The following is a 25,514-nucleotide window of genomic DNA, read 5'->3' on the forward strand; positions in this document are numbered from 1 at the left end:
ATACCCAAAATTTAGTCGTCATTTGCAATCACAAATTTATCATTTACAATAGCCATTTATCTTTTTTTCTGGTAATTTCATACTCATTATACAAATGATTGATTTAGTAGTTTACATTCATTTCATTTACTTTCATTAATAAACATTATAAATGACTAATTTAGTCGTTATATATTCATTTTATCTAGTTTATAATTAATTAATATAAACTACTAAATTAGTAATTTTAGATTGATTTTATGTTTTCATTATTAATCAACATAAATTAATTAATATGATTTTGTGACTATATTAAAAAAATGTTATACAATCTGCATGCTCGTCTAATATGAAAACAAAAAATTACATAATTTAATTACAATACTAAATAATATCAAGTGCAACTATAAATAATTTCAACCACATAAGTTATATTATATGAAATATCAAGTATTACAATATGAGTTTCCAACTTAATATTGGTTGGACTACAATTTACACATGAAACATTGTTTCATCACTTCAAAACATTATCATTGTGTTTCCAAGGCATTGTAAGTGAATTGACCAACTCTAAAGACTTGACCATCAGTATATATGTGTATGTCTCATGCGGGATATTGGATTTAAGGGTATCACTAGATCAATACTCCTCTCTGTCATTCTGCATTTATTTCTCTAGTGTTATTGTCTTCTCATTCTTAAATTCCTGTTTTTTACCATCAATAGTGAGTTCCTCTTTTGAAAATGAAAGAAGATACAATGCAAAGTATAAAACATGAAATACAATGAACACTAGAATATAAACTAAAGTAGACAATAAAGGATTTATAATCCATATATCTCAACATCAGTAATGTCAATGCCATTTTTCCCCAGAAAAGCAAGAAACTCAAACAAGTTTTCTTCAGTTGGGCAATAGTGGCCACTATGTGGCCAAATGACCTATATAAAAAAAGAAAATAAAATGTTACCATAGAAAAGAGCACTTTAGGAACTTAGTATTCAAGCTTTAGGAGCTACTGAAACATGGAATAGAAAGAAACAAGAAAGCGCATGCCTAAAAAATGGAAGACGGACAAAGAATAGACAGTATGGGAATGATTACATTAGAAATCAAGAGGCAATAAAGTTTCGAATTTCATGAAGTGTAAACATGGTTTAGGCAATTAGATATTATATAAAAAAAAGGTAATATTATATCATAACGTGACATCCAGAATATGCACATGATAAGAACATGTTATCTTATACAAATGACTACAATAATGCTCTACGAATCATTGATATTGTTGGACATGCATAGTTACTTGTCTGTAGGTATATACAATATGCACCTGTACACAAAAATTCTTACTTTGCATACAATTGAAACTACTTTTACATTATAAATTATTGCAAGAAAAACACGTAGATTAAATATTCAAAAGAGACCATTGACATATATTAGCAGAAAGACTCGACTTCATTGTAACACTCACTAGGCATTGAGGTAACTAATTTAGAATGCATGTCAATATTTTGATACATAAATAAGCTTCACAAATTCAAATAAATCTTACAGTGACATGTGAGGTCACTTTTGACCATATCTAGAAGATGGATGTAGCCTGGCATTACTGTCGAAGAAATTGAAGCCCAGAACAATAGAAATTACTCGTATGTAACACTTGCAACATTGAGATCAACACTTAGATCCAATACCTATATAAAAAAATAGATAGAAGAAAAAAGCAAAGAATAGGCATTTGATGCAGCCTAGCATTACCATCAAAGACAATCAAGGCTGGAACAATAGAAATTACTCATATGCAATAGTTGCAACACTGAGATGAAAACTTATATCCAATGCTTTCAAAAACAAAAGAGATGGAAGAAAAAATAAAAGAATAGGCACTAAGGGTAGGCAAAAAAATCAATATTGTTAAGGGTAGTAGTTGAAATAAACCTATTGAAAAATAAAAGAAAAAATATTCAAGTGTAAATAAATAGTAACACTACCTTTCCTATGATTTTTGTGTACATAGAAATCACATCTTGAACCATTGTCTCAAAATGTGTAGTTGCATCATAGCTCTGCAGGAAAAAATTCTCTACATTATGGTGCCTTCCTCGACTTGATAATAAAAAGATATCCACACATAAATGTAAAAGTCAAAGAAAATATGAAAATACCATTTACTTTTGATATGAAGCCATTTTCAAGAGATGGTTCATTAACAAGTTCATATATATCTTAAGTGTCAAAAAAATCCTCATCAACTGCTCCAAGCAAATTTAATCCTAGTTGTAATTCTTTCTTTTAATCTTGGTTGTAATTATTTCTTGGGTTGGTCAATATATGCTTCTATTGAAACAAATGCAATGTATTTTCCTTTGGGAGCAACATTATGTTAATGGGAACAACAAAATACATATCTACAAAATGAAGGTGAAGAAAACTCATGTAACTACAAAGTAGAGGGTACAATAAAAACCTATAATATGAAATCATAAATCTACATTGATGCATTTACATGTATCTCAAGCATAAATTTCCCTTGTTATTGAGAAAATATACTCTGTAATGAGGGAAAAATATGAATTCCTCCTATTCATACAAAAAAACACAAGGCAAAAAATATGATTTTTGAAAAGACAAAATATGAAATTAGAGGATATACATATCAGATTTGCATCCAAGTTTCTTTTGAGGAAAAATAATCTGCAGTGATTATGAATCATTTGTATTTGGAATGGGGTGTCTCATGATGAAAATTGCTTGAGAAACTTCCCTTATATTCTTAACCTAGCTAAAAAAAAACATGTCAGGTAGCATGACATAGGAATATTCTACAAGTATGCTATAATAAAAATAAATGAAAAAATGATCAAGTGTAAATGGGGTGGCTCATGATAGAAATTGCTCGAGAAAACTTACCTTTCTTCTTAACTTGACTCAAGAAAACATGTTAGGTATAATGACATACAAACGTAGGAGTATTGTACAACTATGTTATAATAAAACATATTTTAAATTTCAGATCATTCAAGTAAAATTACCTTATTAGGTAGATATGATGAACCACAAACAAATCTGGTAGGTTCACCTTCTGATGTCACCCCATTCACTTTACCTTCTTCATCAAATTTCATCTGTGCATTTACAAAATAAATTTATACATAAATTATAAAATCATAATCATTCATCTAGTGCGAATGAAAAATGCGATTTTTGTATTTATTAAAAATGTTGAAATGATTAAATAGAATCATTAAAGCAATTACACAATGACCCAAATTGGAATTTTTCAAAATACTTGTATTATTAACTATGCAAAAAAATATTTCAGTGGCACAACTAGTTCTCTAAGTAATCCTAATTTACATCCAGCTCACCTATGACATCCAATGGGAAATCAGAAGGTCAGGCAACCAAAAGCATATGTATCTCTCCAAGATGAAAAAAAAAACTTGAAATCTCATGCCAATCAGATGGAATTTCAAAGATTTGCTTACACATGTATTTAGATCACTACCTGAAAGACTTCATTTCCTAGTTTTCCCTCCATCTCATTTGCATTGGTTGTAGAAATGCCTTTTTTCCACCCATACTAGGGTTAAATAAGATGCACAAACGTTAAATGGGTCACTAGAATAAATATTTTCTTTTAAATCCAAATGAGTAATGATTATATTAAAGGAAAGATGCCGCCAAACTGGACATGAGCTGTTAATAAAATCATGAATTTTTGAGCCTGGGTCTAGAAAATGCAAAGAAAACAAAATATGCAAGGTGTCTATCTAAATCCCACCTCGCCTTTAAAATCTCCCTCAAAAACTATATAGCCCTTGTACCATAAATTCTTGCATGTTTTCCCAATATAAATGTAAATTTGCAAAACATAAAACCTGTAGAGATTTAAAAGTTGTCCATTAAACAAATGCTACTTGTTCTTAGCTTAATTCTTCACCTCAACCTCTTCTACTGCAATGGGATTTTATACCTGGTAAACTGTTTCAAGTGTTCACAACCTATGAAAGCACCAATTTCACTAAACACTACAATTGTAGGGAAAAACCACCATACATGTTCCACCATTAAAGAGAATTCATCTTCTTCAAATCTCTAGTTTAATAGACAAAACAATAGTCTTTCAATATTGATGCTTGTGCTCATGATATCACACTCTTCATTAGGGACAAGCTTGTTTACTTCTTACATGTGATCACTTTCAACCTTTGGATCCATGTGTGGTTTTCTCTTCACCACACGGTGTTTACAACTATGACACAACAAAACATTTTGGTGTAAAGACATATGTTAAGGAATCAAGTGGAAATTTTGCTTCACCAACTATTCTTCCACCTTTATGTAGAATATAGTCACATAATTTTAGATCTCTAAATTGAATAATGTCCTTAAGTTGGCCTAGCATGGTGTCCATCTGTTCATAAGCCAACCCAATCATTGGTTGATCTAAATTTGCAAAGAAAATCATATTATAAATTGGCTTGGTGAACAACAAAATATACTTAATCTATGCCCAAGAATAACGATAAATAATAGTGTCTTGCATTGTATAAGAACCATCCCTATCTGATGTAATATGTATCCTTAGTTTCTCCCATAAAGCACTCACTATCATATCAGACAGTGCTCATCCAACATTCAATAGACACCTAAAGGCAAGCAAAACCGACCAAATATAGTCCTTGCAAGTTTAAGTAGCTACAAGTAGAGTGAATTTGGTAAATATAGTGGACAACAATATACACTGAAATGAAGTTTATGATGAACATCAATTCCTTATACAAGGCATTGATCCAGTCACACTCTCTATGCTTAGAAATATCATCTATGCTTAGTCACATGTTCTAGATTTTTACATATCGGTATCATGATCCTAACCCTCCAAAGATTGGTACATTTGTAGAGGAAAACTATGGCAGTGGGTGAGAAGTGGCTTATGTGGTGGATTGTCATGTCTTGGTTTTCTCTTCATAATGGCATCTTGGTTGATGAGGATTTGGGATTTAGAAAGTTATGGTAAATGGATATGAGGTGCTTTTTCGTATTATGGTAATTAACCTAGCTTAACACTCATATTATATCATAGTCAATTTTCACTAACTTTGGCTCTAATGTGGTCTACTATGACCATGCCACTTATATTTTCATGGTAAAAAAATTTATAGGTATACTCTACATGGGGATAACCCATTTGACATAATAGTCCAATACCATATTTTATATGTGGAGGTAAATTAACGATTATTATAATAGGCTAACCATAAGATATGCCATTCGTTAAAACATTATTTTACTAAGTTGTGGCACCTTAATATTTATTTACCCTGAAACTCTTTCATCCATAAGATGACATGATGATGGCATCATACTAGTAAACACACTACTTAATATATTATAGGGGTCTTTTAATAAAGTATCTGAAGGGGTCCTTACAAAGGAGGAACCACTCATTTAAACCCAAGTTGTTTATGTAACATGGGGGATCTATCCCTCTACAGATGGCAAATCATGTTGATTGCATTACATCACTAGTTGAATTTAGAGCTCCATTCACATGTATACATGATGCATATTAGTAAAACTCCTTGTCTATTGGTAACCAAATCAATCATTCATTAGGAACAATAGAAAAACATGTCCAAAACCTACCAATCAACATATACAATAACCAACAAAATACTTAGACAAAGAGAAGATGCATACCTTCAAACCAATGGTGACTGGAAGTTGAATTATGGTAGCTTCTAGAACTTTAATAGCTCCAGAGAGACAATTAGAATGGTCATTATGTAATGAGTTGAAGTCTTCTAAATTAATTTTTCTACATTTCCCAAGTCTTCTAAATCCAAAGAAAACAAAATATGTAGGGGTTCTATCTAAATCCAACCTCACCTTTACATTATTCCTCAAAAACACTATACCCTAGTAAATCCCAAGAAATTCCTTTAAAAATACTTAGAACTATGCCAGGGCAGGGTGGAACCGTGATAACGGACCCCCCCTCTGTGCACCAAACAAGGTACCCCCCTGCTTTCCATCGACTTGGGAAAATGATCCTCGACTGTCAAATTGGGTCCTAGAATTGGGAGGTAGAACCATGATAGCCACCCCCTCCTCCCACCATATTTAAATTGTATCCATTCATCCCATCGTTGTCGTCAATTGTTGGAAGTTTAGTGAAGACAATTATAATGTTATATGATGATATGTGGTAGACCCCACGTGGGGTGAGCTAGAATATTACACACACACACACACACACACACACATATTATATATTGGTGAGTGTATGGAGGGGCCCACATTAATTTGATTATGTTTTATGTTGCATGACATAAGGCATAGGCGCATGGGTAAGTTGAGGGCCCATGCTCATATATGAATTTGTTTTAATATTTTTATGAATGTTGTAGTTGGGCACAATGAATGTGTAAGGGCCATGGGGAGGGGCCCACAATATTAAATTAATTTATATGTTTGTGTTACATGGTGGGCGTATGGGGCTTGGTAGGTGTTAGTGCTCAAATTGTGCCGGTAACTGAGGACAATCTAAGACCACATCACTGAGGATCCTAAATTATCCTACTCTAGGTGACAAGGGTTGACCTTCCTTTCACCACAAGGGATATTTCCCGGTGATAATAAAAATTGAATAGTCATTGTAAAATAGTGTGAATTAAATAGATTTTCTAATTAAACAAATAAATAGGCCAGATTATTGAATAAAGAGTGTTTTAAATAAAATAATGTTTTTTGGGAAAAAGAGATGGTAGGTACATAACTCATGAAAACTTATTAAATCAAAACTTCATTCATGAAAAATGAGGTAAGTTAATATACATCCTGATTCACAAGGGCTAGTGAGAGATTAAAAAAATAAAATTAAAGTAAAAAGAGAAATTAAAGCACACTAGTGGTTAAACACATCTAATTGAACTATGTGGTTTAAATAACATAACATCAAGTATTATTTTAGAGATCATTTTTTTGGGATTCAACTGCGTTAAGAAAGTCATTCATCTATGACCATTTCCACGTAAGGTAGCCGCAACTGATTAATTTGTCATGATTTTTTAATAGTCCATTTAGCACTGATTGCATCAGGTGATGCTCACAGGGGTGAAGAAGTGGGATTGAAACTAGTGAAATGAATCACATAAGGTCAATCATCACTTCTAGTGCTTGCACCCGGTAACTAGGACTTCCTGGGATGGGCCAGATCACCTCTGGCTCAAGCACGCTTAACTGTGGATTTTTCCCCACAATCGCGCCCACTTAGCTTGCTACCCCATTTGCAAAACCTTAGCAAGTATTGTGCATCATGAACCATTCAGGTAGAGCTCCCTTCACTCTTATTATTTAAGTATTGAGGGTCTTTCACAGTGCATTATATTATATATCACTTTTTTTGGGATTCAACTGTGTTAAGAAAGTCATTCATCTATGACCATTTCCATGAGAGATAGCTGTAATTGACTAATTTGTCATGATTTTTGAATAGTCCACTTATCACTGATTGCATCAGGTGATGCTCACAGGGGTGAAGAAGTGGGATTGAAACTAGCGCTAAGTGCTAAGTGAGCATCACCTGATGCAATAAGTGCTAAGTGGACTATTCAAAAATCATGACAAATTAGTTAGTTACGACTACCTCTCATGGAAATGGTCATAGATGAATGACTTTATTAACGCATTTGAATCCCAAAAGAATGATATCTAATATAATGCACTGCGAAAGACCCTCAATACTTAAATATCAAGTATTATTTTTATTTAACCTACATAACAATTAGAATAATTTAATTTAACAATTTCAAATAATAAATATTGGAGGAATATTAAATTAAATGTAATGTGTGAAACATTAAAAAATATGAACAAATCAAATAATGGCTAATAATTTCACATTTTCCAGTGAGAGAAAGTAGTGAAAACAAGTATAAATAAAAAAGGAAATAAAATTTAAAAATATGTTTTTTATGGCTTTTGAATTTATGGTGCACATAACCCTAAATATCGTATATTCATGGGATTAAAAGTGCAACCAATAAACTCAAAATATGATTTTAAAACCCCATATATCAAGTATTCCAAAATATATAAAATCATTTAATGTGTTCAAGAATAATGCATAATCAAGTTAAACCACCATAACGAATTAGTGCATAAAATGGAAATTAAATAGAACACAATGGAAGAAAATAAAAGAAAATAATTATAATATCATTTATAAAACCTCAGAACCACCATGAAAGAAACCATTTGTAGCATGTACAAGCTGGTTGTAATAGTTAAAGTCTTCTTCCTAAGAGCTACCATCCTCCAACCTTCCAAAAAGCTCCTACCCAAAATGCCATGGAACAATCTTTTACATCTTTTTTTAAATGTCAGAAAGTTCATTTCATTTAGTTTTCATAACTTCCAAATAAAATTATATCGCTAATTATTATTGTAAGTAAATGAAATGTATATTTTATCTCTCCCATTAATCTCCAACTCAAATATTCAATCAATCAATTATTAAATTTTCCATCCTAAAATTCCCACATAAAACAATTTAGAGGTAATCCTTTACATAATTAGATAACAACTCGTAAATAAATAAAAAAACAAAAGCAACAAATGTTCTTTCTTTACTTCGCCAACATTTTCAGTTATAAAACTTTTTCACACACCTTTATTTCCGATATGACTTCCCAAAACAATATAAGGATAATAATTGGGTGAAACCTCATATCTTATGCTCTTTCTCAGATAGATTTTTTTTTACCTAATTCTTGCGGTAAATTTGGGTAAACCCTTTATAACAAAATTCTATAATTTTTTGTTATGTAAGTTTGTTTGATGACTCTCATAGTAAACCACTGTAAATCCTCCTCAACCTGCAAATAAAACTCCAGTTTCTAAAATATATTTTACCTATATGAATTCAGGCATGTGAAGATAATCTTGCAATAAACCCTCAACCAGAACATTAACGAGAATAATTTCACAAAACTGAATTTAAGGTAAAGAAAACTTAGGGATTAGAGTCAAATTAAATCAATGGTTCTCTTATTACATTAAATGAGAAATAGAGAGTTCTTTAATGAGTGCTTACTCACTTAATAAAATCTCATCCATTGATATTATTTTTAATGAAGGGATGCCATTTATATCGGATGGTGAGCTACAAGTAAATTAACCTCCTTCATTGACCCAATGGCATTCACACGAAAGAGTGGGGCCTTGTGCATAGTTTTCGATGTGATCCTATGGTTCAATAAATGTTTTGTCCTTTAGTCCTTTTAATGCAACATGAAAATTATTTTGACAAAGAAGGTTTTTCACAAATAATTTTGATGCAACGTTATAAAGTTGATCTTTGGAAAATAAAATATATAGGGTATGTTGTTTAGTAATTAATGATTTTCATAGATTATCCTAATTTTCTTGAGAATTTTTTTCATTAAAAGTTTTAAATTTTACTTTTCTTTCTCGACTTTCATGTTTTGTGTCATAATTTACCTTAATCAACTCCCTTAATCATACAAACAACAAATTTTAAATATTATTAATATATATCATTGGGTCGTGGAAAATGTATGTTTTTACTCCTCATTTACTTGATTAATAATATGGTTTTAATGATTTTTCTCTCGTCTTGAACACATTCTTGAAGAAAATACTATGAAAATGAAGTTGAACAAATTACATACTTGGAATATTTGAAACTAATTTATGTCACATTTGTAAGTTTAGGTCGACGTGTTTCGAACCAACCAGTGTGGTTCATCATCAGGACAAGATTACAAATTACATACTTTTAGCATTAAAAGCTTAAGTTTTCACTTGTTTATGCAGGATAACTGGATTGGACAACTGTTGTTCCTTTGGATAAGACAATAGCGCCAAGAAAGGAAGATGTCGTTATTTCAGCTGTGCAGGCCAAGCTAAAGACAGGAGGCAAAACATGGAATTGACGTGTAAAATCCAATTATTCAGCCAAGCAATCTTGAGGATCTTCCGATCCTCAGGATAAGGTCCGATTCGCTAGCATTTCATAGAGAATATATAACGCTAGTAGATGAAAAGGGATTTTAACTTTTAATCATTTTGAATTGCCAAAAAGATGGTGAATGCAAATTCAACCTTAAAGGTTGTAGTGATTTTGTAATTTATTTTTTACAGTCAATGAAGAACTTGGAGTTTTCACATTAAATCTGTGCATTGAGTTTCTATAGCAGTTCCTTCTAGAGGCTTTGGGCCTGGTCATTGGAAGATCTATTGCTCATTTGTATTATGTTAATTACTCTTTTATGTCAAGATTTACGTTGTTGTTCCTTCTACAGATTGAGATAGATTAAGTTTTACATCTCAGTTAATGTCGTTTTATAATTCACAGTGAAGTAAGTCTTGTATTTGATTGTCGTTTTCTCTCCGCATATGCTTTCTGCGATTACATAATTCATTATTTCTAGCTTTGGATGCTCCTTGTGATTAACATAATTTGAGCAGTTTCCTTCAATACGTGTGGATTGATTATTCAGTTTGGTTTTTTTTTTTTGGCATTTATAATGTTAGTTTGAGATCCTTGTCCGAAAATAGTTTGGAATTTATTCATCTTTCCAATTTTGAACCATAGAACAATTTCTGTTTTGCATTTGAATTTCTAGAGTTAATGAAATGCTGAGAAATTATTTATTTATGCAACGATTAGTTAGGATTTAGGATTAATTACCTGCATTCCAATCTCTGATTGTTATCGCACAGACAATGCTAACAACCTTGAAATAGAAAGATGAATCCCAGATTGACATATTAATGTAGGATTAAGATTGATTTATAAAGCCATCTTAGTGCACCAACATATATCCCTTTCCCCCTTTTAGTGGACACTGTTTCCACATTTTTATGAGTTCTTAATGATAGTAATAATATCTCAATTATGTTTAGTCACATATACTAGTTAGTGATATTTAATCTTTTAATTGTTTGTTATTTAAATTTATATGTGACTTAAAAAATTGAAATCATAATAAGGTGTTTCATATGCATATTTGTATTATGACATTTCTTTAACATTGCTTAGTTATTAACCCTTCTTCGGTTTGTTCTAATCCCTTGTATTGATTTCTCTTTTGTATTTTATGGAGTCATTTTGTTCGGTGAACCTGATTGAACAATTCAAATTCAGTTGAAGTTTGGCGAAATTCGAATCCCTTGGATTAAATTCGCCGAACCTGGTGACTTAGCTTAGGTCAAGCCTCCATTAAAGGCCTTAGGTTAATTGTCAAAGTTAATTTTTTTTTGAAGACTCCTCCTCCATCAAGGTCTCCTTGTTGTTGGCTTCAAAAGAATCCTCATCAAGTCCATTACCCTCAAAAGAACTCATGTCGGGTCAAAATAATGACACTGCTCCTCAAATATCATGTTGGCACATATATGGACAAACAAGTATAAATAGGAGGCTGCACCACTCCACAGTTCAGACAAGAAGCTCGCATTTATATTTGAAGAAAAGCTCATTCATCACAGAAGAAGAAGCTAGCATAAATCACAGAATGACAAGTTTGGATCTCTCTAAAATGAAGTGTGGATATCTCTGACATGAAGCTCGAATTACCATAGGTTCAATAAATCTATTTCAATACCACAACAATGAAGAAAGGTATAACTATAGTAATCATGGTTTAGTCTAAGTTTAAAGGTATGACTACAGTGGTAAGGGCTCAGTGCTACAATAGTGAAGATTTTGGTGAAAATCAGTGAGAAGGGTTTGATGACACTACACTGAGGAGGTCTCGATATTGATTGCTATTATAGTGATGATCTCTCGGTGGCATTATAGTGACAAGGATGACTTGATGGAAGGAGTATTTAGTTTGTATTGTAACGGTCTTGGTCGTTTCATCTTGAATCAAATGAAGGAAGAATTTGTGACTGGGTTTTCCCCTCAAGGGGGGTTTTGCCCTGACATTGCGCCTATATCATGTGTTCTTCTATTTGTTTCATGGCATTAATCTTGATGATAAGAAAAGATAATTAAGAGATCTAATACTAATAATGAAAACATCACAAGTTAATGTCATTAATAATGGACGTGCTAATGGTGTAGTGACATCTAATGCATTGGGGAATCTCTAATTTTCTATGTCCTTTGGGTAGTCAAGAAAATTCATATATGCATGTACGTGCCAATGGTGCAGTGACATCTAATGCATTGAGACATCTCTAATTCTGTATGGCCTTTGGGTAGTCAAGCAAATTCATATATGCATGGACGTGCTAAAGGATTCATCACCATATAATGTAATAGAAATGGGAAGCTAGGACTGTAGCATCACTGTGTGGACCACAACTAACCCACACCGTATTTTTGTTAGGAAACAATTTTTTACCCATGTTCTTTGCAATTAAATAGGAATTGGACAATCCCTGTATTGCTTGTCCTTGTGTGAATGTTTAGATGAGGAGGTGCCACTAAGAGTGTTGAATTTCCATGACCTTGGGTCTAGGATAGAATCTTAAAATCTTTGATGCTACTAAACCAAGAGTCTCAACGATACTACTTTGCATGGCAGAATATAAACAATAGTAAATCAAACATGCACAAAATATATACAACTTTTTACAGTTTTCAACCCAACTTCGTTATATAAAAAAACATAAAATACAACAGTCTAGAGCTCTCGTACCAGGGATAATGGCCCTCATACATCCACTAGTACAAGATACAAAACTGGGGCTTGGTTTCAGTCCATCGATGACCAATCTGCCCTCAACAAGATACTATGACCATCTGGCTGATGTAGTGCACTCTCTCAGTCCCTCTCGGTCGTACCTTGTACTTGCCCGATCCTTCGGCCCTCGATCTGTAGTTCCTGCCTCTATCAATGCTCCAAGTCCATCTGGCCACTGAATCTTGACTATCCAATCTGCTCACTAGTTGATCGTTCATCCATCAATGCATCAACACATCGAGACTCTTGTCAAGTTGTTCACAACTCCACTTGTGAACAACTCTCAATCTTCCCACTGCTACTCCTCAGCTACTCAGGGACTTCAACCCACTATGGTCTTCCTGCTCTGATGCGATGAAGACCAACATAGGGCACGGATGGCTGCTACCTATCACTGCAAGACGTCCATTACCCGCAATGAACAATGGCTAGGACTTCCTATCATATGCTGTAGAAGTCCTTCACCACACACAAGTCTCAAGCTCCACAAACTGCTCCTTGTTGATCAGACCCTTGAGCTCATCAACTGCCTTTCTCATAACCACCTTTGTCCATCAAGGTGTTCCTCACCGGGCTCCAATTTGGACACTATCACGCTATCCTCTAGTAGACCATAAGTGCCCAATCACATCCACACTTGGTCTTCTCTTACGCTGCCCTCCAACAGTCCACGAGAGACCAATTCCGTGCTATAGCATCTGCTCCTATTTAGGGCATCCCCACACTTAGGAGACCCTTACACATGGCTACCCACAAAATACACTAATCCACCCTTTGCTATGCAATAAAGGAGCTATTGCACAAATCTGGGCACATCAATATGTCCTCTCCTAGGACACCGTCAACTCATCAACCAAGGGAACATCTGTGACACTCCTTATTGTTGTCCTCTTGCCTTCCAATATGATGTGCCTGCTTTCAACTTGGCTGCTTGGTAGGCCTCCCAAAAATCCATGTGGGCTCGTCCAAACAACTCCTAAGGCCTCGTACAAGCAACCCATCAACCGATCGAGACTTTGGCCCACAAATCAAGGACCCAATGACCCTCCAAAACATTTTTGTAATGATGGTTGTACTTTGTTGTTCATGACACCTAGTTAGGGCGCTTTGATGTAGCCCTAAATCCTCCAACATTCACCAAACAACCTCCTTCTAGTTGCGGCCTAGGAAAGGAAGGCTCCTCTTCATGCATGTAGCCTTGTTTTGGGAGGCTAGGCCTGCTGCCTACCTCAACTAGCTGTGGTCCTCCAACAACCCACCAAGACAATCCTTCCTCACTACAGTTTTAGCCTTCAAACATCCTACAACCGACAACGTCTTGCTCACAAGGAACTCGGCCTAACACCCTTCCTTCTCGGCCCTCAAAACAACAGACTCAGATAGCCCAAAGAAATTCCACACTAGCCTCCTCACTCGGCCTCCATGGAAGACTTCAAACCTGCTCCTCCACGCTGTTTAGGCCTCTCCTTCTTGTTGTGGCTAGGGAAATCTCAGATCTCTTTATTGAGAGGAAGTTGCACCTAAATGGATGATTAGAATGTCTCCTCTCTAGCTCTATATATACACATAAAGAGGGTTCCACGAATTCATTTGAAGAGACATGTCCCTTGGACAAATTCAACAAGCCTACATGACTTTGGATGTCCATAATTAATTGTCAACTTCAAAAATTCATAACTTCGTTTCTAGAGCTCCGATTTGAGTTATCTTTGGAGCATTAGAATCAGCTCTCCAAGCTCTATCACCTCAATTTTTCTCAAGCTCAAATTCATCATGGTTTTGACCCAAATCCTGATGGGTGAAAAATCACAGACTTGGGTTCTAAGCCCACAAGTCTACTTGTGCCCTTTGACCTCCAACCCTTGAACGCTAGGGTTTGGAGTACCTTCCAAGCTACACAAAAATAAATAGAGAGATAGGATGATGACAACATTGCTTCTAGCTCCAGATCATCATAGATCATAGGGATGACTCCCCCTCCCTAGAGATGTCAAAGAGTTTACCAACAGGCAGATCAAATCACCTAGACATCAATAACAAGTTATAAAAGCCACACAACTGCATAGAAGAGGCTTAAAATCTTTCCCTAGGCCTTCTTTAGGGCATGATCCTATCTTGAGTTTCCTTCATTCAGCCTATAATGTTTGGAGAGGTAGATCTAGTGTATCATGACCTACTCCCTAGATCCTTTCCCTCTACACATCTCCCTCCTGTTGTGGCTTCCTACACTTGAATTTGAGGGTGTTCTCATGTTTTCTCTTATAGATTTCATGTTTCTACATTACTTCTTGTTCTTTATATAGGAGAATTTTTTAGTACTCCTCCTTTGTATTGAGTTCATTATACTTAGCAGTCCCATTGACATACTTGTGTGGTCATTTATTTGACATTAACATAATTATCTTATCTTATGTTATCTTATCATTGCCTTTAGTCCTTTAGTTCAACCATGTTTGGGTTGACAATTCTTGTTAGTGAGAAGTTCCCCACATTTATTACACAAGTACAATTGAGATCACCTAAGTTTGCATGGATGTAAGCTTACACAAGCACCTAAGTTATGTGATAATTGAATCCAATATTATGCTTGCATTGGGTAGTCCTACTTCTAGGAAATATTGTATTACCAACAAATCCTCCTCCCATTTGGGCCCTCCTCCAATGGTTAGCACTATATAATCAATCATACCCCAACAATACCATAAGACAAAGCCTTTCTCGGTGGCTCCCATATCATTCCACCTTTTCACTTTATAGCAAAGTGCACAAGACTATACTTTGGTCCGTCAAAGCTCCTTGCTTGGATGGAAAGCAATAGGGTTATGCTCATAACACACCTTTCTTCCTAATTTAGGAAATGAATCAAATAAAGGTAGTTTCCTATCTAATCATAATGGAAATATCAGGAATATATTATTGCACTCTCTTGATTAGTGAGAAGCCATGTAACCCACTATGATCCATGTCTTACAGTGTTTTCCTACCTATATGAGTGGAAGAAATTTGCAGTTGGATCTGCTTGTGACCATTATAACTTGGATGGATCTTATTATTTGGGTTTTGTTTCTTCTTGGGAAATATGAAATTATAGCTGATGCATAACTTTGAAAGATCTTGATTTTTATGTCTATATTCTTGTTTTGGTACTTTTTGGTTCTCTTATATTTAGGGCCACTTCTCATAGTTGTTTCATGTTTTTCCTATTTTTTCATGGGTGTGTTTTAGCTTCCATATTTATATAGCTTTCATACTTGCTAATATTTATCATGCAAAACTCATTCATTGGTTATGATGTTCTCAACAAACTTGCAATTCCCCAGCCTAAATAGTACTGACATGTAAGAATTCTTTATTATATTTTTTCTTTGATTAGTGCAATTGTTGGCTACTTTGAAGATATCAGTGAGGAAGCTAGAGTACCATCAGACGGTAATCTAAGCAGTGCACCTCCTTTTTTTTGTATCTTAGGCCAAATATACAGAAGGTATATTTCTGGAGACAGTCTTCGTGCACTCTTCAATGGTTGGCATGTTGGATGCTTCTGCAGAGGATGCTATTGAACATGGTGGATGGTAAGGGCTAGAACATGTAACACTTTATAACATTTTCTAATACCTATTTAAATGCATCTGAGCCCTTAATATCTTTTTTTTTTTTTTTTTTTTTCTTGTTGAAACTTAAAGTGCATACCTAATTTAATTAATCTTTGTTATACTAATGGAACCGTTTTTCACATACATTTGTAGTTTAATATTGTTTTTGTTTCTTACAAAATTGTATGCATATGTTTGGCATTATTATAATGTTATTTATGATGAATCAACCCTATTTTAAGGGGTTGTTGCATGGAGAAGCCTCTAGAAAGGCACAAATGTTAAGGAAAAACAATATTTTAGTGGAGCATTCGGTATAGAAGGGTGACACTTGGATGGTTTGATTATCTCAAGGTCATAATGAAGGCTTGCTTACTGGAGCATCCCACATCTAGGAAATTCTAGATTATTCATTTATATTTTATTCCATATAAAGTGTAAAGCAAGCCTATAAAAGGAGGCCTCCTATCCATTGGCAATAATTCATTATGGAGAAATTGCGTAGACACTTGTATTTGGGGTTGAAGATAAAATTGCAGGTTTGAAGCTTGATTCTGGAAAAATATTTAGGGCTGATTTGCACCCAAGGTCATCATCATTTCATTTCAGATTTATTCCTTCTTGGTTGGGCATCATATTATACTGTTATAGTGGGCTAATGCTAGTTGTTGAGGGGCTGAAAGAGAGGTGTGTTGACCTTCTTCCTGACTGTTTATGTTATCATATTTCAAAAGTATTATTCAAGGCTGATTATTCAATAAAAAATTGTTTTCTTTTGCTGCCTATGCCTAAATTGATATCTTAAGCTTCACTTGGATGATTGATGATTGTATTAGTGTATCTATTGAGCATCTTTGTTTGGTTGTAAAACAATTTTTGGATATGTTAGATTGATAGATAAGATAAAATAAGAAAATATAAGATAAATGTATTAATGTCCAACAAATGACTACTAAAGTAGGTCAATGAGACTGTTTTAGGTACAATGATGTCCATACAAAGTGGGACTTCCAAAGTGACTCCTATATAAAAGAAAGAGACCAGAAGTAAAATCACAATCAAATCTAAAAACCTTGAAGGCCAACTCTAGAGAGTAGAGAGGTGATCTTCTAGGAAACCTTCTAGGCCCTCCAAATGCTCCAAGAAGTAAAATTCCCTTTCACACTCACAATGGTTGGGTTAACAATCAAAGTCTGTAAATTTATACTCTGTGGGTATGACCTCTGTTATTTTGCATTCGTAGCAACTTGCAGGACTGGAAGCAGTTAGGCACCAACTTCGTGTAAGGGTTATGGTGGTAGAGGTACTCTTATTATAGGCTCACCAAATTAAGGGCCTTCAAAGCTCAAATAAATAAGAACAAAACCAAATTTGCATCAAATATGTTAAACGTTCACACAACTAGGACTCCAAAGCCGTACATGTTTCCTGCTTGACAAATCTTCTGCAAATATTCGAGTAAAATCCACCGTATTTATGGATACATTTGCAGAAATAATTTTTGTACCATGTAATTAGCCTACTTGAAAAATCTCCAATTTTTTTTTACAAAAATATAAAATCTTTTAATATTATTTTTTGCAAATATTTATGAGTATCTGTACCATGTAGTTAGCATGCTTGACAAATCTCCATTTTTTTCTACAAAAATATAAAATCTTTTGTTTGAATGTTACCGGACTCAGGTGTGGGAAGATTACAAGAAATGGGATTGGAAAAAGGATGGGGAGACAATGCAGAGAATGTCTTGGATATGATTCATTTGTTGTTGGAGATCCTTCAGGCACCTCATCCATTGACTTTGGAAATGTTTCTAGGAAGGATTCCTATGTTTTTTAATTTTGTGATTATTTCACCTCGTGGTTATTTTGGGCAAGCAATTTTAGGAATGCTAGACACTGGTGGATAGGTAAAAAAACTTTTTATAATTGCAACACCCATTCCATGAAATCTTCTCTTTATTGTTTGATTGTATTTTCAACTTTTACTTTGATTTTGTTTTGTCTTTTAACTATAAAATTTAACATACTTGATATCATATCCATTTAAACAACATCCAAAACTTGAAGATAATATTAGTATTATAGTTGTTTTGTGTTAAAAGATTTTTAGATTCAAAGTTTATAGATATAAAAGATAAAAATAAATGTCAATGCCTTCGTTTGATTGTTACTTGACTCTCGTGTGGGTAGGTTACATGAAATGTGATTGGAAAAAGGATGGGGAGACAGTCCAAAACATGAATTGGATATGATTCATTTGTTATTGGAGATCCTTCAGGCACCTGAGCCATCGACTCTGGGAATGTTTCTAGTAGGGATGTCTATGGTTTTTAATATTGTGATTCTTTCACTTCATTGGTTATTTCGGGCAAACAAATGTTATAGAAATGCCATACAAGACATCGATGGACATGTAATTTTTTTTTATAATTGCAATGTCCATTCCATGATATCTTTTCTTTATTGTTTGATTGTATTTTGAACATTTCTTTTGTTTTTTTGTCTTTTAACTATGAAATTGAAAATACTTGGTATCATGTCCATTTAAACAACAACCAAATCTTGAATATGAAATTATTATTACACGATATTGGTTGAAATACTTTTAGTTATTTTGTGTTAAAGATTTTCATAACTATTAGAAAAGTTTACTTTCATGTTTTTATTTGAGCACATGTTGTTTATATACTTGACCAAGTTCATGTGTTAGAGAATGAAATTTTGTTTCGAATAAAATGACAAGGATTAGATATCACATCTCAGATTATTTGTTTTCACAAGTTATCTACAACTTGAGTTTTTTAGCATGTAACTTAGTTGGCATGATTATGCCTAAGCTTTCCCTGAAGGTTGAATACTAAGTTACTAAGGTGTTCTTTTCTATCGTGACATTTTATTTGCTTTGTTTTTACAAGTCATTTGGACACATAGTTGCCACTATTGCCCAACTGAAGAAAACTTGTTCAAGTTTCTTGATTTTATGGGGGAAAATGGCTTTGACATTGCTGATGTTGAGGTATATGTCGTATAAATATTTTATAGTCTAATTAATTCTATATTCTAGTATTCATCGCATTTCATGGCTTACACTCTGCATTGTATATTTTTTTGTTTTCAGAAAAAGAACTCAATATTGATGGTAAGAAGCAAGAATTGAAGAAAGAGGAGAACAATAACACTGGAGCGACAAATGAAAAAAGAGAGAGAGAAGAGAATTAGTTTAGTGATACCCTTAGAGCCAATATCCCACATAAGACACACATAGAGACTGATGGTCAAGTTTTCAGAGTTGGTGAATTCACCCGCAATGCTTTGGAAACACAATGATAATGTTTTGAAGTAATGAAACAACATTTCATGTGTAAATTTTAGTCCAACCAATATTAAGTTGGAAACTCATATTATAATACTTGACATTTCATATAATATAATTTGTAGTTGAAATTATTTATAGTTGCACTTGATATTGTTTAGTATTGTAATTAACATATATAACTTTGCATTTTTATATTACATAAACATGCACATTGTATGATTTTTTTTTTAAATTTAGTCGCAAAATCATAATAATTAATTTATGTTGATTAATAATGAACACATAAAATCAATCTAAAACTACTAAATTAGTAGTTTATATTGACTAATGATGAACACAAATAAAATGAATATACGACTAAATTATTTGTTTATAATGATTATTAATGAAAGTAAATGAAATGAATATAAACTACTAAATTAGTCGTTTATATAATGAATATGAAACTATGAAAGAAATATAAATGACCACTGCAAATGATAAATTTATGATCACAAATGATGACTAAAGTTTTCATATATACGACTATTAGTAGCTAATTTATGGTATCTTATAACACGACCAAAATTTAGTTATATTTCTTTGGTCATTAATTGGTTTCAAACGATGACTAGAATTTGCATATATGACTATTACTAGCTAATTTACAATATCTTATAACATGAACAACATTTTTGGTCATATTTCTTTGGTCATTAATTGGTTTTCTTGGGTGTTCATATAGTAATATATATTGTTGTATATTTAATCATTAATTGTGGCAATTAATGATTAAATCAATGACTAAATCAATCACCAAATTTATGACTAAATATATTACTAGACGATGAAATTGAGACAACAAATTAATGACTAAGCTCAAAATGACTAAAATTTGGTTGCGTTATAAGATACTGTAAATTAGCTACTATTGGTCACCGATTGAAAAATGGTCATTTATATGCAAATTAAGTCATTTATTTAGTAACTAATTAGCCATTTTGAACTAGTGCACCCATGCAATATGGAAAAGCCAAAGTTGGGAAGGTGATAATTACAAGGAGAGGGGACAACAACTAAGAAAAAAAGGACATACGTGTAGAGGCCAGATCACCAAGTGCACCGATCTCACAACCACAAAAATAAATAAAAGGACAAGGCTCAACTTCAGTTGTACTGATGTTCATTCCCAAAACAGATAGAAAGGCGCATTAAGGCATCAAAGGTTGAGCTAGATGATACCAGGGGCTGCCTAGGGTGCTACAAAAGATATACAAAGTTGATTTGCAAGTGCTACAGGATCGAACACAATTGCTACAGGAATATTATAATTGCTACGGATGTTGGGTCTTGAAAATGTCATTCATTTCCATTACACTTTCACTATTATGTCCATTATATCACCTCCATTTCACTACTATGTCACTACATTCATCCCACTTTCATTATCATTGGGCCCCATTTATGTTTTTCCAAAATTTAATAATTCTTAGTCTTTTTAAGTGAATTTGTGGTTAAAAATTAGAAAATAATGTGCATATGCTTATACCTAACAAGTGGGTTGAGATTGTTGACATGTGTAGGTCAAAAGCAGACTTCTAGAAGACCCTTATATGGCACTCTAAGGCCAAATTTGAATTTGAGTGGAAAGAATCATGGGATCATGAAGATATGTGTCACATCTCCTAATTGTATTGAAACTCTAAAAAGACATGTGTCTTATCAGTTCCTATTTTGATTAGGACTCTAGAGGTAGAGGGAGAGATTCATGAACTCTCATTAATGAGATGGATTCTCATCTTTTTGTATAAATAGGATATCTTTCTCCTTCATTTGTTAGCTTAGAGTTTAGAGCTTAGCTTGTGAGTCTTAGCTTAGCTTGGAGTTTGTAGTTTTTCCTTGATGGCCTTTGAAAGCTTTGGACAGCTTTGTTGTACTTTGTAATTTTGAAGATTTTGAATAAAGCTTTGATGTTCTCAACATAGAAGGAGATGTGAAGTAGATGTCATGGAGCATATTAGAATGTAAGGTAGAGTAGATTTCATTTTGTAATTTTTTTTTAATTTCATTATCTCATTTGATTGATTTCAAGTTTGATAGATTAGATTTTCCATTCATGCAATTTTAATTCATGTAAGTGTGTTCAACCAGTTTATTGTAGATTAATTTTTCTTTACATATTTTTGCATCAAATAGTGACATCAGATTTTCCTCTCTGCTGACTTTATTTTTTTTAGCTTTTCAATTTCAGTTATGCTTTGATTTCATTCTTATTCATTTGCTTTGTTAGTTAGTTTAGATATCAAATTCCTCATATCATTGACGTTATCTCCTAAAGCCATAAATTAAACTACCTGACGAGCTATCAGACTATGAATGATGTGATTTGATTTTAGCTTTATTTTTCTGCAATTAGATATCAAATTCCTCATATCATTGACGTTATCTCTTAAAGCCATAGCTTAGAATACCTGGCGAGCTATCGGACTATGAATGATGTGATTTGATTTTAGCTTTATTTTTCTGCAATTAGATATCAAATTCCTCATATCATTGACGTTATCTCCTAAAGCCATAGCTTAGACTACCTGGCGAGCTATCGGACTATGAATGATGATTTTACTTTTATTAATTTGCAGTTTTTGATTTGTTGAGTGCAATAGCTTAACTTTTATTTCTATATTTAGATAAACAGTAGAGATTGTGATTTCATGATCAGTAGTCCATAATTTGTTTGATTTGAATAGCAGCACATTTCCATTCTTGTTTAAGTACTAATTTCATCAATAACATGTTTTGAGATCTTTTGAAGTGCTAAGTTTTGGAAGTTACCATTAGGGACATAAACCTTGTCTTGAAATCTACATCCATACTTGACCTTTAAAAGTATTATTAAGACCTTAGAATATGATTTCCATTTGCATTAGACACTTTAGGAGATCAACAAGAATAAAACCCCAAAACAAAATAAATTTATAAAACAACGAAGTAAGAAAAAGGTTAACTAAGCACATATGGTGCACCACACTTCATCAGTTTACGATACCCGGATTGATAATTTATGTAGAGAAATTTAAAACGTTAAATTGACTAGACATTTTGGCGCCGTTGCCAGGGAAGTGTAATTAGGAGACCTTATTTCTTACATCTAAAAAAAAATTAATAATTCTTGAGTATGCTCTCCTCCTGCACTTTGTGTGATCTGGAGGATCAGAAAAATGATTGTTACGTAAAAAAAAATAAAAAAATTAGTTCTTGAGTATGCTCTCCTCCTGCACTTTATGTGATCTAGAGGATCAGAAAAAGAATTGTTATGTTAAAAAAAAGAAGACAAAATAAAATTCATCATTTCAATTGATTCAATAAAAAAAATAAAAATAAATAAAAAATTTAAAAAAATTTGATGAAACCCAACTGCTTTGATAGATTCAAATGTCCAAGATTGGCTGGTTATGGTTTGTAGTGGTCCTCAAAACACTGTATCCTATTTTAATAAGATTTTGCAACTTAGCTGCGGAATGTGCCCTGATTCCACAGCTAATTTCAAGGTTTAATAGGTTACAGGCATCCAATGAAGAAACCGACCACATGGGCATCTCCAGAATTGTCCCGACATGGATCCTATCCTAGTCACCCAGCCCAGATTGATAAAAAAATCAGCTTAAGACCTCAGTCAAAGTACCGCTTTTAGCACATTTACCTTGAAGTCTTTGCTGCCTGAAATTTAAAATCATTAATCCTTCTTATAAAATTTTACAATTTCAGAGAAAAAAAAGAAAAGGAAAACAATCTATGGCTATCTTGAATCCTAGCTTTCACTATGGCCTCAGTAGGAAAATCTGCATTCCTGTTTGAAGCCTTGGCCCTGAAACAAACCTGCAAAAAAAAAATGCACTGTATATGCGAAAAAACCAAGGGTTCGAATGTTAAACGATTAGGTAACAACGAGGAGGTGAATGCAAATTTGTAGATCCATGTTAACTCCATTAAGGGGCCTCGGCATTGTCCCAACCTGAAAATGAATCAATGAGCTCAATACAATTATTGCTGCCACTTAGATTTCCACCGCCTACAAAACCTGCAATGTAAACAATCTAAGCTGCAAGCTTCAGCAAAATTATTAAATCGTTGTTTTAAAAAGCCAAGGTACCAATATGAATTAAAAACAACCACTGCAGCAATTGTTTAGCAACCCATGGGTTGGGCGTCATCGTTTGACATTTCCTCTCTGGTTTCTTTGTTAATAAACTAGTAGAGAAAAGAGTTGTTCCCGTATCAGGTAATCTTAAATATTGAATAAACATGAGGATAATGGATCGACGATTCTCACTGCGGATCGATGATTGGCTCATTCTTCTATCTTCAGATAACAAACCTATGACTAATTTCTTCTAGAGAGCCACGAGAGATGGTTAGTTGCCCCAATTCTTCAGCTCTGTCATTGCGCCTGTGTAATACACCTTACAGACAAAAAATGTGTAATAGCTGAAAAATGTCAAACTTCAAATGCACGATTTGGCCAAACGGAGACGAATTTGAGAAAAATAAAACATGGGTTTTTTTCGGCAGTAGGGTCAATTAGATAACTCTAAAATCGTTTTAAGAAATTCGTGGCGGTTTGGGAGAATTTCTCGGTTCTTTGAAGCCCATTTTTGTAGGCCACGAGGAAAAAAAGGGATTTGAATTAATTAACTAACAGTTGATTTTCGGCTGCTTCTGATTTGAAATCAATGGCATGCTAATAATTAACCGTTTGCTGATTATACATCTCCCGCCTTTTGCCACCCGTCTAACACCTGCTCTGCCACTTCCCGATTAATAACAATTCTAATTGGATACGGCTCTTTGCTGATAGACGTAACACCTGTTAACAACAGTTCTAATTGGATACGGCTCTTTGCTAATAGACGTAACACCTGTTAACAACAATCTTAATTGGATACGCAACCAACTAATAGACGTGGCATGGAGCTTCTTGGCATTCGATGCAGAGGCCATTCGAAAACTCACTCACATTCTGTTCATGTATATTTCCTGTGAGTTAAACCCAAAATTGCCTCTAATTACATTGGTTGCCTGGAACTACCAGAGAGGAAGAAGAAGTATCAAAGTGGAATAAATCCCATGCAGGTAGTTGTGTTGATTGTTTTTAGAATTATCGCCTGGATATTCCTGGGAGTTGTCTTAAAACATGAGCTATGGCTCAGTATATGCATACCTGGATTCAAAACAACGTATCGTTGCAGCATGAAGCTGCACAAATAGTCCAGTCCGTGCTCAGGCCAAAAAATTATGTTATTATCAAGCATGACCTTAGTATCCTTGATTATTTATCAAACTTTATATGTTGTTTTTATGGGAAGCCCGAGGCTTATTGTGTAGTAACACTGGAATTTTTAGTTAGAGAAGGGATCAATATCATTTTGGTTGGTTTTGTTTCAACTGAAAATATCTGTTTTAAAGATGAATCACTCACTTTTAAGGTTGCAGAAACTCCACAAGAAAGTGCGGAAGAGATAAAAAGCTATGCGCGACACAAGTATCCAAAATATGTGTAAAACTAATGGTTGGCTGCAACCATTTTATTACTTCTGTAGGTTACAAGTGTCGAGAGACAAAACGAGCCACATGGGTAGCTGGGAAAATGTCAGTACATGGATGGTGTCCTATTCATTTGATCCAATTCGATGAAAAAGACCCTGGTCAAAGGGAAGTCAAGTTGTGTGTTATCACTAAGTCGCCACACTAAGTCGCCGCATGTCAAGAAAAAAATAATAATTTTGAATCAATGAAATGAATAAGTTATTTGCTCACTTTTCTGAAGGTATTGATTAATTTTGGACTGATGATGAAAGATGAATGGCTAACTTTTTATTCAATATTTTTAGCTACAGAAACTGTCGACATTCT

General features: G+C 33.7%; 1 pseudogene; it reads right to left on the reverse strand.

The window, feature by feature from the left end:
- Positions 1–1,632: 1,632 nt before the first annotated feature.
- On the reverse strand, positions 1,633–24,913 carry LOC149190501 (guanosine nucleotide diphosphate dissociation inhibitor 1-like; annotated as a pseudogene).
- Positions 24,914–25,514: the final 601 nt, after the last annotated feature.

Source organism: Pinus tabuliformis, chromosome 3_1 (assembly GCF_031772625.1).
Source record: "Pinus tabuliformis cultivar Carrire ecotype Pingquan chromosome 3_1, CPIR1, whole genome shotgun sequence".
In the NCBI taxonomy this organism is placed as follows: domain Eukaryota; kingdom Viridiplantae; phylum Streptophyta; class Pinopsida; order Pinales; family Pinaceae; genus Pinus; species Pinus tabuliformis.